Source organism: Dipodomys spectabilis, unplaced genomic scaffold (genome assembly GCF_019054845.1).
Source record: "Dipodomys spectabilis isolate Male_0828 unplaced genomic scaffold, ASM1905484v1 ptg000187l, whole genome shotgun sequence".
NCBI classification, from domain to species: domain Eukaryota; kingdom Metazoa; phylum Chordata; class Mammalia; order Rodentia; family Heteromyidae; genus Dipodomys; species Dipodomys spectabilis.
The window spans coordinates 13,306,442-13,324,015 of NW_024870864.1; the positions used below are offsets into that span (position 1 = coordinate 13,306,442).

At 41.1% G+C, this 17,574-nt stretch overlaps 1 protein-coding gene across 1 annotated transcript in view; it reads left to right on the forward strand.

Moving 5' to 3' along the window:
• Sh3rf3 (SH3 domain containing ring finger 3) overlaps window positions 1-17,574 on the forward strand; it is a 376,261-nt gene that overhangs the window by 173,996 nt on the left and 184,691 nt on the right. The window lies entirely within an intron of this gene.

Consider the following 17,574-nt stretch of genomic DNA (forward strand, 5'->3'; position numbering starts at 1 on the left):
AGGCTCTGCTTTATTTCTGGTGATGATGGGGTCTGATACCAGGGGTTGAAATCAAAGCCTGAGTGCTATCCCTTAGCTTTCTCTGCTCAAGGCTGTTATTCTATCACTTGAGACACAGCTCCACTTCTGGCTTTTTGGTGGTTAAATGGAGATCAGAGTCTCATGGACTCTCCTGTCCTGCCTGAATTTGAACCATAATCCTCAATTCTTAGCCTCCTGAGTAGCTAGGCTTATAGGCATGAGCCACCAGAGTCTGGTGTTCACCAGGCTTTGATTGAAGCTTCCATGCTAGGCTTTCTTTGGCACTACCAGATCACTATGAGACAGCCATTTGCAGGATGGGTCTAGCTCCAGCAGCACTGAGACTGTGTGTGTACGTTTAGTATAATTGAGGATGAGGACTTCCTGATTTCAGGGCAAAACTTTACTAAACTTTTATTTAAGGTGGTATTTCCATAGACTCATATTGTCATACACTAAGAATAACAAAACTTAAAGTAAAAATACCTCAAGCTCTAAGATCTGAGGGCCACTGAGCATCATGATCCAGAGACACTTTTTGCTACCTTCTGGACCTCAAGGTAAGAAATCCCTTAATGTAATATGAATGGCAGGAAGCCATGATGCTTAGGCCAAGTGGGGCCAGTGAGCAGTTAGAGCTGAGCCACAGGCTTGGGGATTGGCCCCCATTTAGTTTTGTTTTTATGTTTTGAGGATTTTTTCCCCTTTTTTTGCAAGTACTGGTCCTAGGGCTTGAACTCCAGGTCAGGGCGCTGTCCCTGAGCTTGTTTGCTCAAGGCTAGCACTCTACCACTTGAGTTACAGCTTCATTTATGGCTTTTGGGTGGTTAATTAAAGATAAAAGTCTCATATACTGTTGAGCTGGCTTTGAATTGCAATCCTCAGATCTCAGTCTCCTGAGTAGCTGGGATTACAAGTGTGAGCCAACAGCATCCGGCTGTTTTGAGTGATTTTTATAAATCACTTTATTGAAGTGCAATGGGCATATAAATTTTGTATATATTTCATGTATAAATTTCAGTTAGTTTGGGGTAAAATATACCCAGTGAACCATCACCACCATCAAAGCCATAAACCCATTCATCACCTGCCATAGGTTTCTCTCTGTCTTCATTGTTCTTAACTGCATCATTTCACCCCTGCTAACAACTTTAAGTGTTTAGTACAGTACTTTGAACTGTGATCCCATTGTTATATAATTGTTATCAAGAACTTGTGCTGTCAAAACTGTGTACCCATTAATCAGTACTCCCTTGTTTCTCTCCAGCTCTCAACCCCTGGGAACCATGATTCTACTTCACATCTGATGGACTTGCCTGTTTTAAATCTTCCTATGAATGAGATAGACAGTATTTGTCCTTCTGTGTATGGCTTTTTCACTTAGCAAAATATTCTCCAAGTCCATTCATCTTGTCACAAATGACAGGACCACCTTCTTCCTTATGAGTCTGCATCCTCGAACTGTTATCTGCTGTGGATTCTGTGTCTCCTGCCTCTGACTTTCCTTCCTGAGTCTTTTGTCCCCCTGACCTTTCTGGTTAAATGGCCTCACTCAGGCTGTGGGAAACCTGTTCACTTGGCTTCTCACCCTATTAATACTGCTTTCTGCTTTGTGTGTTCAGATTCCTTAGAGCAGTTCAAGTTTGAATTTATTTAATGTATTGTTATTGTAAAAGTGATATACAGAGAGGTTACAGTTACATAAGTCAGGTAATGAGTATATTTCTTTTTGAAAAGTGTATCTTTTTCCTAATTTTCTCCCAGATTTTCTCTCCTGATCTCCTTGCCCCACAAGTGGTATGGTCCCTTTCAATATAATGTCTAGTATCACTTTTGCATTTGTTTATCCTTTTTCCCATCATTTTTGTGTTCCCCTTTACCCTCCCCCAAACAGATAAATTTACATATAAGACAAAAGGTACAGAAATCAAAAACATTGACAAAGGAGGGGAAAAAAAGCAAAATAACAATAAAGCTCTTGTTTCCATTTCTTGGAGTTGATTTTGATAAACATCATTTTTTATGATCATATGTACATAGCTATTGAGCCTTTGTGATCATCTCCTAAGAATATCCTCCTTTGGTCTCATTATGTGAATGTCTAGAGTTTGCGTAATTTATCAAGTCCAAGTATATTTTTTTTGTCTTTTACCATCCAATGTGTTTACTTGTAGATTTATAGGCACATTCTACTTACAACAAATGAGGGAAACTATGTAACCTATATTTCTTTGAGTCTGGCTTACTTCACTTAATACAATTTTTTCCCAAGTCTTTCATTTCCTTACGAATGGGACTATGCCATTCTTTCTGATGGAAGCATAGAATTCCATTGTGTGTATATGCCACATTTTCTTGATCCATTCATCTACTGAGGGGCATCTACATTGGTTCCATATCTTAGCTATCGTAAATAATGCTGCAGTGAACATAGTTGTGCTGTTAGCTTCTATGTGGCCTTGTTTGTGATCATTGGGTAAATGCCCAGGAGTAGGATTGCTGGATCATAGGGGAGCAATATGTTTAGTCTTTTGAGGAACTGCCATACTGTTTCCAGAGTGGCTAAACAAGTTTATACTCCCACCAACAGTGCAATAGTGTTCTCTTTTGGCCACATCCCCACCAGCATCTGTTACTTTTTTTTTTTTTTTTGATAATGGCCATTCTAACTGGGGTGAGGTGGAATCTCCTTGTGTTATTGTGTTTGCTTTTTTCTCAATGTGGTTTTGACTTGCATTTCTTTTATGGTCAGGGATGTTGAACATTTCTTCATGTGTCTATTGGCCATTCTTATTTCTTCTTCTGAGAAGTTTCTCTTTAAGTCTTTAGCCCAGTATTAATTGGATTTTTTGAGGGCTTATTTTGGGGAGGTTTAATTTTTTATACTCTAAGTACATTTTAGATATGAGGATACATAGCTAATAAAAATCTCCCATTATGTGGGCTTTCTATTTATCTTGCTATCTATATCCTTTGCCATGCAGAAACTTTAGTTCGATGCAGTCCCACCAGAATCACAACAAATCAGGTTTGAATTTAAAAGAATTGACATGGACAACTTGTAAACATTCAGTTTCTCTGCTTTACTAGCCACTTTCAGTGCTGACTAGTGTATGATTGTGGCTTAAGAGGATAGGTTGACTGAGAAGTCAGAGGATTCCTCAGCTACATCCTCAGGTATATCTGTGAAATGTCCAGGAAAGGATAGATGGACACACAAGCCACTTAGATAGTAATGAAGAGCTCAGAGGGTCACCTTGAGAAGACACAGGTAACATTTAGGCTGGTTTCCTCATGGCTATAAGATCGTAAACAGGAATGTCAAGTGCATTCATTTTCAGATTGTATAGACATCATATGAATCCTTTCCAGTCCCAGTGTGACACTTTTTTTTTAATGCTTCTGAGCCCCTGGGGTGAAATTGCCTCCTAAGATGCATTTGACTGTTCTGATAATATCAGTCTCTTAAGGAGACCCCAGGAATTCTTAATCTTCTGGATTTGTTTTCTAGGGTTGTGATGTTTTCATGTGGGTTTTGTGTCCTTCAGCTGCTTGTAACCTGTTGACTAATTCTTCCTTGGAAGTTCAAGTTCAGTAATTCATATAAAGTTGTTTTTTTTTTTAAATCGGTTGTGGGGCTTTAACTCTGGGCCTGGGCACTGTCCCTGAGCTCTTCAGCTCTTCAGCTCATTGAGTGCTCTACCACTTGAGCCACAGCACCACTTCCAGTTTTCTGGTGCTTAATTGGAGGTAAGAGCCTCATAGACTTTTCTGCTGGCTGGCTTTGAACCATGATCCTCAGATCTCAGCCTCCTGAGTAGCTAGAATTACAAGCATGAACCACTGATACCCAGAAAGCTGCATTATTTTTAAAACATATTTTTCTTTGTAAGTGACACACAGAGTAATTGTACATATTTATGGGATACTGTGCGACAATTCAATACATGAATATAATGAGTGATCACATCAGGGTAATTGGCATGTTGGTGTGTGTGTTTACAGATAATGTTTTAATGAAAATGTTAAATCCAATTAGTTATGGTCAACCAGAGTTACACTACTGTGCTGGGTACATCAGAAGGTATTCCTAATATCCAGGTGCACCCTCTCTCCATTGTTTACAAGGTAGGAATGAATTGCCTGAAGCTCTTCCCAAAATTAGGAGAAAGGATGAGCAGCCTGCTTTGCTGGCTGCCCACAAACAGGAGAGTAGACTTTCCTGTATCTGCCACTTCCCATTGGACTTTTTGCTAGGGGCAGTTATATATTCAGAAGAAAAAGGGCTTTCCTTGGATATGGACCACAGGAATAGACTCTACACTGAAAGCTCTGAAATTCAAGGATTTCTACCTGACATGCTCAAGATAAGCGAACCATCCACAGAGCAGGGAAGCATGTTTGTTGTAGCTGGAGAAGTAGCTCTTCTGAAGTACAGATTGGAGATGCTAAATGCAGCTTCTGGCCCAGGTAGACCAACTTCCCAGGGCTGTGGGACATTGGGCTTTATGGATGTGAATGGATGAGGTTCTGGGAGCAGAGGAGAGGCTCAAGACCTTGGGTAGGACCCTGGGAAGCTGTAGGATTGGGACTGTGATGGAGAGGGTGTGAGGAGCTGGGGATCAGATATGGACCAAGCAAAAGAGAGATATGGGTAAGAAGTGAGGACTGGGACTGGAAGAATGCTCTGACAGACTCCACCTTGCCCTGTGGGTATTTGCCCTGAGCCTTATCAGTGGAAGCCAATAAGAAAACTGCTAGGTATTTCTTCATCATTCTTTTTATTCTGCAACTTGTTTCCTTGTTTATTTTGCTTTTCCTTCTCTTTTTTTTTTGGGGGGGGAGGGGATGGTGAGGGAAGGAGGTCCCTATAAGGTCTCTTCCCCATAGGACGGGACAGAAATGCCATCGTGGTAGTTGGGACTGGAGCATGTGAGTGTGGAGAGAATACACAGGCAGACCTAAGTCAGGGGAGTTTATCATTCTTGATATTAAAAAGAAAGTGCCCCAAATAAAATCATAACAATGAGTACCTTGCCTTGCTAAGATTTAAACCAGCAATATAAGCAATCACAATGATTTAGTTGAAATGAGGGAGAAAAAAAAGAGAAATATGCCTAAGAGGAATTGTTGAGTAGAGTTGAATTTAATTATGATTTAAACACATCACTTCATGTTCTACTAACTGAAATATCTAAAAATACTTTATTGTGTTTTGGTTAGAAAATAAACGTTTTATTTCCTTAACATGTTAAGGTTCAAATCTTTTTCCCAGTTAAAATCTTTTCCTCTCCTCCTCCGCAGCCCATGGTTAATCTATTCTCTCTTGTTTTAATTAGCATATACTAATTATACAAAAGGGTTTTATTGTGACCACATTGATTGTACTCTTTCCTCTATCTCCTCCATTTCAAGTTCTTAAGAAGAGAATCTTTTCAACAGTCCCACCTCTTTTTGTGTATCAGATGAAGCTGCCAGCCTAGAATCCTTTTGGGAAATGCCATGTTCAGCTTCTCAGTAGATGGTTCCAATGCAGGTGCTTGGTTCCTTTAGAACAATGGCAGGGTTTGGGGAGAGGCAGAGGCTTGAAGATCTCACTGCTGTGACCCATGAGTGTGTGGTTCCTGGTGTCCTCCTTTCTCTGGACTGAGGGTGGAATGATGAGGAGTTGACTGGACACTAATAAGGAGACCAGGATTCTTAGTCCATGAGATTGATATTTTGGCCTTCCAAACAGAGAAGGATATGTGGTCCAACGCTCACTACTTCCTGTATAGTATGGAAGGTGCGTGTTCTGGGCAGGGATTGCTCAGTGAACTTCCTAGGAAGCCATGAAACTTGCTGGGTATGGGCTCAGCAACTGGGCTGCTCAGCAGTACTCAATGAGACAAGTGCATGTGGCCTTCCATGGTCCTTTGCTCCACTGCACATGGCTTTTGGTCCTTGAGGCTGTTCCTCCAGCTGTCTAGTAATACATCATTCAGCACTGCATTTACTGGGCACAGAACATCTGAGCATTATATAGTTAAGAGTGACTTTGAAGTGTTACATTGCTTTCTGATGTGTTCATTCTGGCCACCGTGGGACATTAGGATATTGTTTCTGTCCCAGCTCATGCTCAGCTAGCTCTAACATCAGCAGGAAGTAGATATCCTATCATCCACGTAGCATTGCAGAGTAAGCATTCAAATGCTGGAGCAGACCATTTCAAAATAGACGGAGTGCCAGCAAAATACAACTCCTGGAGGTGTCAGTGATACGGCTGGGACAAGCAGTGCTGGAGGATGCCTCTGCATGCTGTCTCACATGCAGCCTGTTTCATGTCCCTGCCCTCAAAGTCTGTATCTGGCAGCACCTGGCAGAGATCTGGAGTTCTCCTGCAAGCCTCCCAGGCTTTCTTGTCCAACCCTGCTTCTGTTGTCTTTGCACACAGGCTGAGAACATAATAGAGGTATACCTCTACTCTGTGCCATGTGACGGGAGAAAGCAAGGCTTCTCTTTCCTGCCTCTTTGATCTGCCCCCATGGATGCTGCTCCTTTGACTTTAAACAGTGGCTGGTGGTGTTTGTTCTCCGAGTAGGAAATCACATGTAATGACATTTACACACTGTAATGTAAGTACTTGGAATGATTTAATGTGGATAGCAGTTGACTCAGATGCACCCATAGCCTGACATCTGATTTAAAACAAATCCAGCTGGACACTGGTGGTTCATGCTTGTTATCCTAGCTACTCAGGACGCTGAGATTTGAAGATTGCAATTCAAAGCCAGTCTGGGCAGGAAAGTTCATGAGACTCTTATCTCCAATTAACCACTGAGAAAACAGAAATGGAGCAGCTCCCATGATAGACACTAACCTTGAGCACAAAAGCTCAACCCTCTCCTCCTCAGAATGAAACAATTCCAACATGGAATGGCACACATATATCTTGGTGATTCTTTTGTGGAATATCTAGGAATAAATTTACACATGATAGTACTATTTGATAAATTGGATTGATTAGATTTGCCCAGATGGCCACAGTTAGTGTTTTTGTTGGATTACTTACAGGTGAGCTTAAGCTTGACTCATTGTGTACCTCATATACATCCTGCATGGATGGCTTTGTGATTTGGCTGTGGAGAAGTTCTATACTGGGTTGTTTGCATTGGTACATATGACTTAAGATAATCAAGGGCACATGTGATTATTGTCATACAGTTTCACTCGTGAAAATATGAGAGTTTAATATATAGTTCTTGATTCTTTTTATAATCAACAGAAGTTCTTTATTTTTCTGTCATGGTGACTTGAAATAGAAAAAAATATTTAAAAAAAAAGAAAGAAAAAAAAAGAAAAAAATATTTATGCCTATTGTACTGTTCAAGTACTGTTCATATCTAGTTTCCCTGCTGAGAGATGAGTTCAGAAATTGAATAGACATGAGTACTTCTTTCCAAATGGAACTGTTATATAGCCAATTGATTTAGTTCTTAAATCTACATTATATAATATTCAATACTAAGACATTCTTCTAGTGTTGTAATAGGAGCACTTGGCCAAAAGTTGGAAAACGGATTCTTTTATGGGTGTGCATGAGACTATGTCTGAATCTCATGCTGCAGCTGAAGACAGATGCATTTTTATTTCAGTTTAGGCATTTCCTAAAGGTGTGGTCTCTCATGGCTAAACTGGAGGATCGCTGAGCACTTGATCTCAAGTACCTTCCTGGTTGATTTACCCTAGTGGCTGTTTTTTCTTTTTTTTCCTTCTTTTGTTCCTGTGCGACTGCTTTCAAGTGAGACAGATGAGTCACCAGGAGGCTAATCATATGGCACAATCAGTGAAATTTACTGTGAAGTAGTGGCTTATCCTGTTCACTTTCTGTTTTTATTGTCTAATTACCTCTATAAAGCTGGGTGTTTTTTTTTGTTTGTTATTTTGTTTCATTTTCCTTCATCCACAGCTCTGTGACCTGGCAGTAGAGGAAATGGCATCTCAAGGGCTGGCGAATCCTAGCCAGTGAGGTTGGATGTGTGCTGCTGTTTCTGAACTAACCTGGGCATCATGGTGGTGGTCAGGCTGGTAGTCTGCCTAGAACAGGGACTTTTGGTATGTGTGTTCTCATGGTTTCTTTTCAACATTGTCAGTTCAAAAACATCTTGCTGACCCAGAACTGACTACTCAGACAGGTTAATGAAATCTTATACAATCTCACACTATTTTGTAAGCAGGAGGCCCCTATGGGACAAAAGTGAGCCAGAGCTCTGGCTTGGAATTCTGATTTCTTTTTTTCTGGACAAGGTCCCCTTCAGTGCCATCTTGCCCCTCTTCCTAAGAATTTTAACAGCTTTAGCTCTTGGGTTGTTTTTCACTGTATGAAAATGAGCAACATAAAATTCACCACTTTAACCACTTTAAAGTGTACAATTCAGTGGCAGTTAGAGTTTCACAATGTGCCACCGTTAGCACTTGTTGAAACCAGAACATTTTTACCTCCCCCCAAAGCAGCCATCCCCATCTCCTCTTTTCCCCAGACCCTGGTGACCACAGTCAGCTTCCTGTCTGTGTGCATTTGCCAACTGTGGATATTTAATATAAGTGGAATCATACATGTGCTTCAGGGTTCATCCAAATTATGGCATCTGTCAGTGTTGCATTTCATTTTATGATCAAAGAATATCCGGTTGTAGTGACACAGCACATTTTTTTCTATCCATGCATCTATTGACAGATATTTCTACCTTTGGCCTCTAGTGAATGAAGAGCATAGAACATTTGGCATGAGGACTTGTTTGCACCCAGTTTTCAGCTCCTTGGGCCTATACCTGAGAATGGAATTGCTAGGTCAGATAGTCATCCTAGATTTATCTTATTGAACAAAGGACAATAAGGGTCCAGGGAACCAATGCAAACGTGACATTCACAAGACAATATGTTGGAAATGATCTGTACAACTGGGGGTGTGTTGGGGAGAAGGAAAGGAGAAAAATGAGGGAAGGGGTAACAAATTTGACAAGAAGTATACTTATTACCTCACTTATGTAACTGTAACCCCTCTGTACATCGATACCTTGACAATTGAAATTTTTTTAATTAAAGAAAAAGGTCACCATTCCTATGGCTACTTTTGGATTGTACTTTTATTTACAGTGAAGTATAAGAGTATGAAGTCTGTCACAGTTGCAGTGGACAAACATGACTAGCATCAGGAAGAAACAGAAGATGGGGATCCCTATGTAGGCTACACTTCTGCAGAGGCAGGCAGTGCTGGCTGCTTTGCCTGGCAGGTGGCAGTGGTCTTATGCTGATTAGCATGTGTACATGAGCTGAGCCCAGAGGGACTTGGAAGTAGATTAAAGAACCTATACTAAGATCCTTGATCTTACTATGATATTGGGGTCCATCTTCCCCTTGTCAGTGCCACATGCTACCAGAATCTGGAGGGCAGGAGCCTGGCTTCTGTATTTCTTGTGACATTTGTAGTTAGTACAGTTGATCATGATGCATAACCGGAAGTGATAATGGAGGTAAAGTGTTAGGTTATAAGCATGCCCAAACCAAACCTGTGAGGGCTCACATGGATTACACTCCATGCCTGGTGTGCACTAACATCAAGAAGTCATTGCTATAACTGCTTTTTGTCACAGGAGCATCCTGAGGCCCAGAGAGACTTTGTCCTCAGCCATAGTCACATGGCTGTGAGAAGGAGAGAGAGAGATCTGGCTTTGCTAGCATAAGGCTTCTTAGTTTTCACACTGAGTGTCACAAAAGAGATGAGAAAATGATCTTGGAATTGGTCACTCAAACTTGTAGTCATTCCTTAGCTTTCTCACATAAAATTAGCTACCACTTGACCCACAACTCCACAGGCAGGAACCAAAAATCTTAGTACCTGGCTGTTATGTAGAATTTAAGTGAAGAGTTAGTGATTGTTTAGTTTCATAGAATGGAAGGATTTCTCTAGGTGATGGCATCTGCCCTATAATGATCTGAAAGACATTTTGAGTTTATTTATAGAGAAGCAAGTCCATGACTTCATGCAGCAGTGACCAGATGAGCAGATTAAGGGGCTTAATGTTTGGGTAGAGATTAGGTAGGCTGGGCTAGGCTATAGCAGAGGAGTTGAGCAGATTTGGATAGGTTTTGCAGGCCTTGCCTTAAGATGAAACACTTGAACTTAGTTGTGGAAGCTGTGAGAGACAGTTGGAGTTTTTGGAGCAGAACAGAGCTGACCAGGTGTAGCAAGAGCCAGGGAGAAGTGGGAGTATGGAGGAAGAGAGGGGTCCTGAGACCTGAGTCAGTGGCAGAGAGCAGCAGTCCTGAAAATGTTCTTAGATAGGCTGTGTGACTGAGGTGTCACTGTGTTGTGTGATGTGGAACCAGCATAGGCGCCCCAGAGACAGGAGCCATGTGATTAGAAATGTCACTGGAAAGAAATGAACTTAATGCAGTATGCTCAAGAATGCAAGGGCTGCTAGATGTCAGTGGCTCAGGTTTGTAATCCTAGCTACTCAGAAGGCTGAGGTCTGAGACTCAGGGTTCAGAGCTAATCTGAGCAGACAAGTCTATGAGCTTCTCAATTCCAGACAACTGGCAAAAATGTAGAATTGGAGGCATGGTAGAGAGTCAGTTGTTTGGGGGAGAAGAAGCTGAGCAGTAGGGGAGGAGAAGCTGAGCAAGAACAAAATGACTTGAGTTCACGTCCCAGTAACAGGAAAAAAAAACTTGCAAAGGCTTGGAATACCTTTTAAGGAGGAATTTTCTTTTGAAATGCATAAATGAATATAATAAATCCAAAGTAATCTCAAAGGCTCAGTATTCCACAGACTGGATATTTTGTTTTTGTTTTCAATTATTTATTGTTATTGTAAAGGTGATATACGGGGGGAGGGTTATGGTTACATAATGCAGACAACAAGTGCATTTCTTTTTGAACAATGAAGAGACTGGATATTTTGAATGGATGGATCTTGGGTCTTGTCAGAAGGACATGAATTATATTGTGGTATAGCCAGGTGATCCAGGGTGCAGAACAGGAGCCAGGACCAAACATGGAAAGTAACTGAACCCAAACTTAACAGCCATACAGGAAAGAATTTCTTCATCATATAAGTAAAACCATTAACAAACACATTTTTAATTAATTCTACCACTTAAGGTTGTATATAAATTTGTACATGAATCCTTTATATACCTATGACACATTTACTTTTTAATGAAAGCTTTGATACATCTTCTAAAAAGTGAATGGTAATCAGTAAAATGTGGCACATATACCCAATGGGATTTTATTCATCCATTAGAAAGAATAAGATTATATAATTTGCAGAGAAATAGATGAATCTAGAACAAATCACGTTAAGTGAGGTAAGCCAAGCTCAGAGCAACAAAGGGCACATATGTAGAAGCTAGATCTAAAATATAACTGGACATGATAACCTATACAGATCTTCATATCCCCAGGCTAAGGTAATATCAGTAGCATGGTTGTCCAGAGCTGTGGTATGTGTGGGAAGAGTAACAGAGGAAATAGAGGGACCTGATATGGGGTAGTGCTTATTAACACTGGCTTTGTGGCTACTGTGGTGAGTTTGTTTGATGTCACTATGAGCCTCACTACAATGTTGCAGTGATATGAAGAGAACTTGTCAATTGTCATATAAATTCTTAGACTTTATTCATTTATTTGCTGTGCTGAAGATTGAACCCAGTGCCTTACTCCTGCTAGGCAAGTGCTCTACCATAGAGGTTCATTTCAGCTCCAGGTTTTATATTTTAGACGAAGTTTTAGGCTCAAAGCAAGAATGAGCAGAAGGAGTACTCTCTCATAGATACAGATTCTCCCCTTATCCACATGCCCTCCATGGGTGGTTGTTACATCTGTTACAGCTGGCACTCTACTGTCACCCACAGTTTACATTTAAGGTCACACTCAGAGCAGAACGGTTGGTAGGTTTGGACAATGTATAACAAAAGGCATATGTCCAGCATGCAGAACAGCTGACTGTCCTAACATTCCCCAGTGCTCTGCCATTTCTCCCTCCTCCCAGCTACTACTGACCTTTCTACTGTCTCCAAGTTTTGCCTTTTCTAGAATGATGTGTATTAGACTTACATACTATGTAGGCTTTTCAGATTGGCTTTTTTTATTAGTAGCATGTACTTGAGATTCCCATGTCTTTTTGTGGCTCAGCTCAGTGTTCATTTCTATTTGCCATGGATTGATGCTCTGTTGTCTGAGTAGATGTTCACTCTCCTTCTGAACAGTGTCTTGTTAGCTTCTACATTTTGGCAATTGGTGTACCAGGCTGCTGTAAACTTTCCTACTCAGTTTTTTTTGTGTCATATAAATATCCCTCTTCCATTTTGTAGCGTTAGGGCTTTAGGAGTCACAGCTTTCTCCCACTTGGGCCTACACTGCTAGTGTTGGATTTCTTGTTCAAAAGCCAATGGTCTCCTCTGGTCTCCCCTGGTTACCCACATTAACATATAACAAATGTCTTTGTTATATAGTATATATATATAATATATATATTAACATATAACAAATGTCTTTGTTATATGTTAATGAAGTGTCTGGACAGGTAGGCAGGCACCACCTCCTGCTCTGAGGAGTGAACTTGAGGAGAGGTGGAATAGAGGAGGAATAGCCAGAGATTTGCCTGATTTCCATTGTTAGAACTCAGCAAGTAAACTCCTTGAATCTTAGTTCTAGCACTTGGCCTCAGCTGTAGCAGGGACCTAATTCTGGCTCTGCTTTACTGGGCTTTGCCGTGTCTTTCTCACTGTTAATTCACCTGAGGTCCAGAGTTGTCAGAGTTTGCTTTGGCTTCTACAAATCACTGTTTCTGGAAAAAGAGAGTGGACTCAATTCAGATGCTTAAATGTTGGCTGCCTTCATTTTTATAGAATTACATAGAATTACAATGATGTTGCACAGAGCAAGAAAGATGCCTCCCTTTTAGGAACAAAAATCTTACCAAATGGACTTCTGCTTGTGAGCAGTTTCATAGTGTGCTGATACCTACTGGAGACCACTTCTGGGACTTCAAAAATTAGCCATCTGTCTCAGATTCATTTTTTCAAGAAGGTACAGTACCTGGAGAGGAAGGATACATGGCCAGTAGCGGCTCACTGGCCCTGGTATAGTTTTGCTGCCTTTTCTAACTGAAGATACAGAGGAGGTGGGAAGGGTGTGTTTCTGCATTTAATCAGAAAATCAGATGTTAAAAAGGGTTTGGGGGGAAAAAATAATAGGAATATTTTCTCCCCTGTTTCAGCTTAAAGCTGAATTTTGCTGTGCAAAAAAAAAAAATCTAGTGATATTAAGAGAGTTGAAAAACTGAATACCAGGGAGCTGGAACATGTGTTGTCGACTGTAGGACTAGGAGGATAAGTCTGAGGAGAGGAAGATAGCAAAATAGAGAAAGGAAGGGTGGGAGGATGCAGTCATAATAGTCAATGTGCATATGTGAAAATGGAACTAGGAAAATTGGGGGGATGGGTGGGGTTGGGAGAATGAGGGAGAACAAGAAAAGGAGTGACCTCGGTCAAGATGCATTGTGCTCAAAGTTTAACATATTGAATTGAAATGCCTTTATACAACTACTTAAGGATAATAAATAAATAATACAGAAAGAGAGTTGAAATCTTTGCCTAATTTTGGATTAAGCAAAACATAAGATTTGGCAAATGCCAAGATTTGAAAGTTGTGTAAGCCGCAGAATCACTTTGAAATTCGATGCACAGCTCCAGATGTTTGGAGATTTTCCATTTTGTTTTTCTCCCTAGTGTGACCAGCTGCAACCCTCCTCAGCTGGCAAACACCAGGCCTAATGCCCCTGCTTCCTGACCAGCTTGCTGTACATGCCTGGGGATGAAGGGAACACCCACAACAAGGAAGCCATTGATTGAGAGGGTTATGATGGGGAGCAAGTAAGAATGGCTCTACAAATCCTTATCAGAGTGATTGAATTACAGCATAACCCTGCAAGAATCTGTGGACTGAGGATGTCTGAGAACTGTGGTTTGCTCTTCTGGACTATGTTGGTCCAAAAATCATGGAAATATAATGTTGTGATGGCAGTTACGTCTACACTGGCATTGACTCCTTTAGCAAAACTGGTGATCAGATTGGGGTCCAGGTGAAGCTAGAATGGTCCACTGGCTTATGTTCTGCCCAGAAGCTGGAGTCCTAGTCAACCACCAGGCACTGATCATTCAGTGTTACTCTGGGATTTAAAGATATAGTTTGAAAGATAAGCCTCAGTTATCCCGGCCTGAAGCAAACCCTTCTACTCAAAGGCAAACTGGCTTTGAGGTGAAGGAGAAATGAACTTTTGGAACCAAATTCAACTTGGAATTTCTTATCTCCCAGTGTTGTGAAGCCTTCCTCCTACATCTTGCTGAGACCTTTTGCAAAAGTGTCTGTCCTCATGGGACAATGATACCCACAGTGGGGAATAAAGATAGGAAATGTGGAGTCCTTCATTCTCAGGGTGGCACTGGACTGGTGGTGTGTTCTGTGAGAAATGGAAGCTTTTGGTCAGGGCCTATCTAGGTATCTCCTGAAAGAAAGTGCTTTCCATCCCTTCCAGGATCAGGCATGGATGGGGTGGTGCTTTCTCCTGTACCACATTCTTCATTGCCATCCTCTATCCTATAGGCCGATTTCATAGGTTGGCTATTGTGAATAGGTATGTGATAAATGTGAGTGCAGATACTCCTCTTGTAGGTTGACTTATATTCCCTTAAATATATGCCCAGAAGTGACATAGGATTAGTGCCATTATTTTGCAAGACTAAATGTTAAACTAGCTCCACTATTTGGAATTGAGACAGAATTGCTCCCTGCAGTCCTCTGATAAAAATTCTACCTTTATTTCTTTCTCTTCTCGAACCAGTGAAGGGTAGTTGACTGGAAAGACAAATGCCCTTGATTGTGTCTGCCTGCAGGCTCAGAGGGGCTGGGACACCAATATTTGCCTCTCTGGGTGCTAGGCCCAGAGCCTGAATTTCCATTTTGCTTTCTCATTTGTGCAGCTTCACTGAGTAATGGGTGGGCCAGGAGAAACTCACATCAGTAGAATCAGTGTTGCAGCAGAGATAGAACCTTAGCAATCCATAGCACCTATTCCAGAGCAGCAAATCCCATGGTGTCACCTCTTTCCTCATCAACCTTACTGTGTGTAAATATTTATGTTATCTCACTCTCCCCTTCCCCTGTGCTGTTCTGGAAAACAAAACACACTTGGCAGAGTGCAAAGGTGTGGGCAAGTGTGTGGCCTGGCTCTCTCTCAGCCTATTCTATTTATGCCACACCCATCTTTATGTAGTCCAATCTGGGACCTTTGCTAGTCAGATAAAAGCTTCTCTGTCACCTTCAAAGAGAGAGAGAACCCATAACAGTGTTGATCTAGCTGCTTCACCTTTAGGATTAGGAATTCCCTTAATGGTTACTCCTTTTATCCCCACCTCTTGTCAGGAGCAAGTGAAAGAGCAACTCTGTGAGGCAGGAACTTTCTACCTGGGGCTGGGATGTGTTCCCTTTTCTAGGCCTGGAGCTAACCCTTCTGCAGTAGGGGAGCATACTTTTATGCTTTCTTGAACTTATACTGGCCAGTCACCTTCTAGATACACTGATGGAAGGAAGAAGCAGCCTGGCTGCAGTCCTGGGTTTCTCAGGGAGCGTAGAAGGCTAAACACAACTTCTCCAGCCCAACAATTTCATGAGTGACCTCAGGGTTGCCTAATGTACAGCACCAAATGAATGACCCTGGCCACAATTTAACAATATAGTAAACCCACTGTACGTTAGGTTGCACAGCTGTGGAATCTACAAACAACAGATGAAAAAAACGTCTGTCTGTCCCCAATCTATGCAGTATAATAACTGTTTGTGTGTATTTCTATCGTATTTTGTGTTAGGAAACTTAAAGTATACAAAAATGTGTGTATGTTACAAACAAATATTATACCATATGTGTGTGTGTGTCTGTATGTGTTTGTGTGTGTGTACTAGGGTATGAAACTCAGGTATAAGAGCTGTCTCCTAGCTTTTTTTGTTCAGGGCTGGTGCTCTACTACTTGAGCCACAGCTCTACTTCTGGTGGTTAATTGGAAATAAGGGTCTTGTGGACTTTCCTGCCCAGACTGGCTCTGAACTATGATGCTCAGATCTCAGATTTCTGAGTAGCTTAGATGACAAGTGTGAATCATTGGTCCCCGCCTTACATCCGCTGGTCCCCATCTTTCTGCTTTGTGCACATTACTGACAGTTGAGATGTGTCCTCTACATCCTTCTTCCCCTCTACCTGGAAACTTCAGAAACAACTGAAATGCCTCCTTCTCTGGGAAGCCATTGTTGAGGCTGGCTGCTGCTTAGCTCCTTGATTGTCTTCTCCTTTTAAGCCTTCACCATGGTCCTGTCTCCATGAAGAATGTGTCATTTTCTTGCCTTTTGTATGGAATTTTGGTAAAGACCCAAATGCTTGTGTAAGTGTAACCTCTGAAAGCCTGTGAGGTACTTACTCAAAATCATTGGAAATGTGACTTTTTTTTTTTGGCTCAGATTTTATTAGTAATACCAGTCTCAGGCTTGACTCTAGGCAGGAAACTCTGTGATTTCATTTTGGAAGCATAATTTCCAGACAGAAGAGAGTGATAGAAGAGAGACATTCTTCCTGTTCCATATCTAAGTGGTTAATGACTAGATCTAAACATATGTGTGCCCTTCTTGTGCCCACACTATGTGAGGTCTAACTCAAGCATGCGCAAATTGTCTTTCTTGATAGTAGAATCACCACAGGTCCTTCTTTCCAGCAATCAGTTAAGCTTCCTTTCTTTATGGCCTAATAAAGGGCCAGTTTACCCTCTTTCAGGTGAAAGGAGTGGTTATCTTACTTGTTGAATCCTACCTGGGAACAAGGTATTAATTTAGTCTCCCAACCTAATCAGAATGTCTAAACCCTTTTAGTGGGTCCCAAAACCACTAATAGATTATACCTCACTGATATTTAACATGCAATGTAAATATATAAATTAATATGTAGTTATTTTTGATTGAGAATGTCAATTCAGGGCAAATGAAGCAGGTGAATAGTCATGGTCAGGCAGACAAGACAGACTCCCTGGAAAGGAAAGTGAAGTTCACTAGGCACTGATCTCAGCTTGGTATATGTGGGCCATAGAGAGGTCCAATGGGATGACTCAAATTCAAATCCCTGCATGTTTAACTTTTAAAACACAAATCCTCCATCTCTAAAGTGACAGTAATCTCACTTATCTTGCAAGGTCTTTTAATGTAGAATGGAATACAGGTAAAGCATCCGAGATTATTCCAGAAGAGCCCTCCAAATGGCTGCTACTACTGATAAGGTACAATGTACGTGATAATTAGTACTATTGATGAGTGTTAATGACAAACTTGAGAATTTATCGAAGAAAGATATGAATACAGGGGCTACCAAGGCCTATGAGTGTGTCTCTCAAACACATCTTTGTTGTTCTTTGCATATTTTGAGGTATGAAGTTAGTAAGAGAACTCAAATGTGTTATTCTCCAATTCAA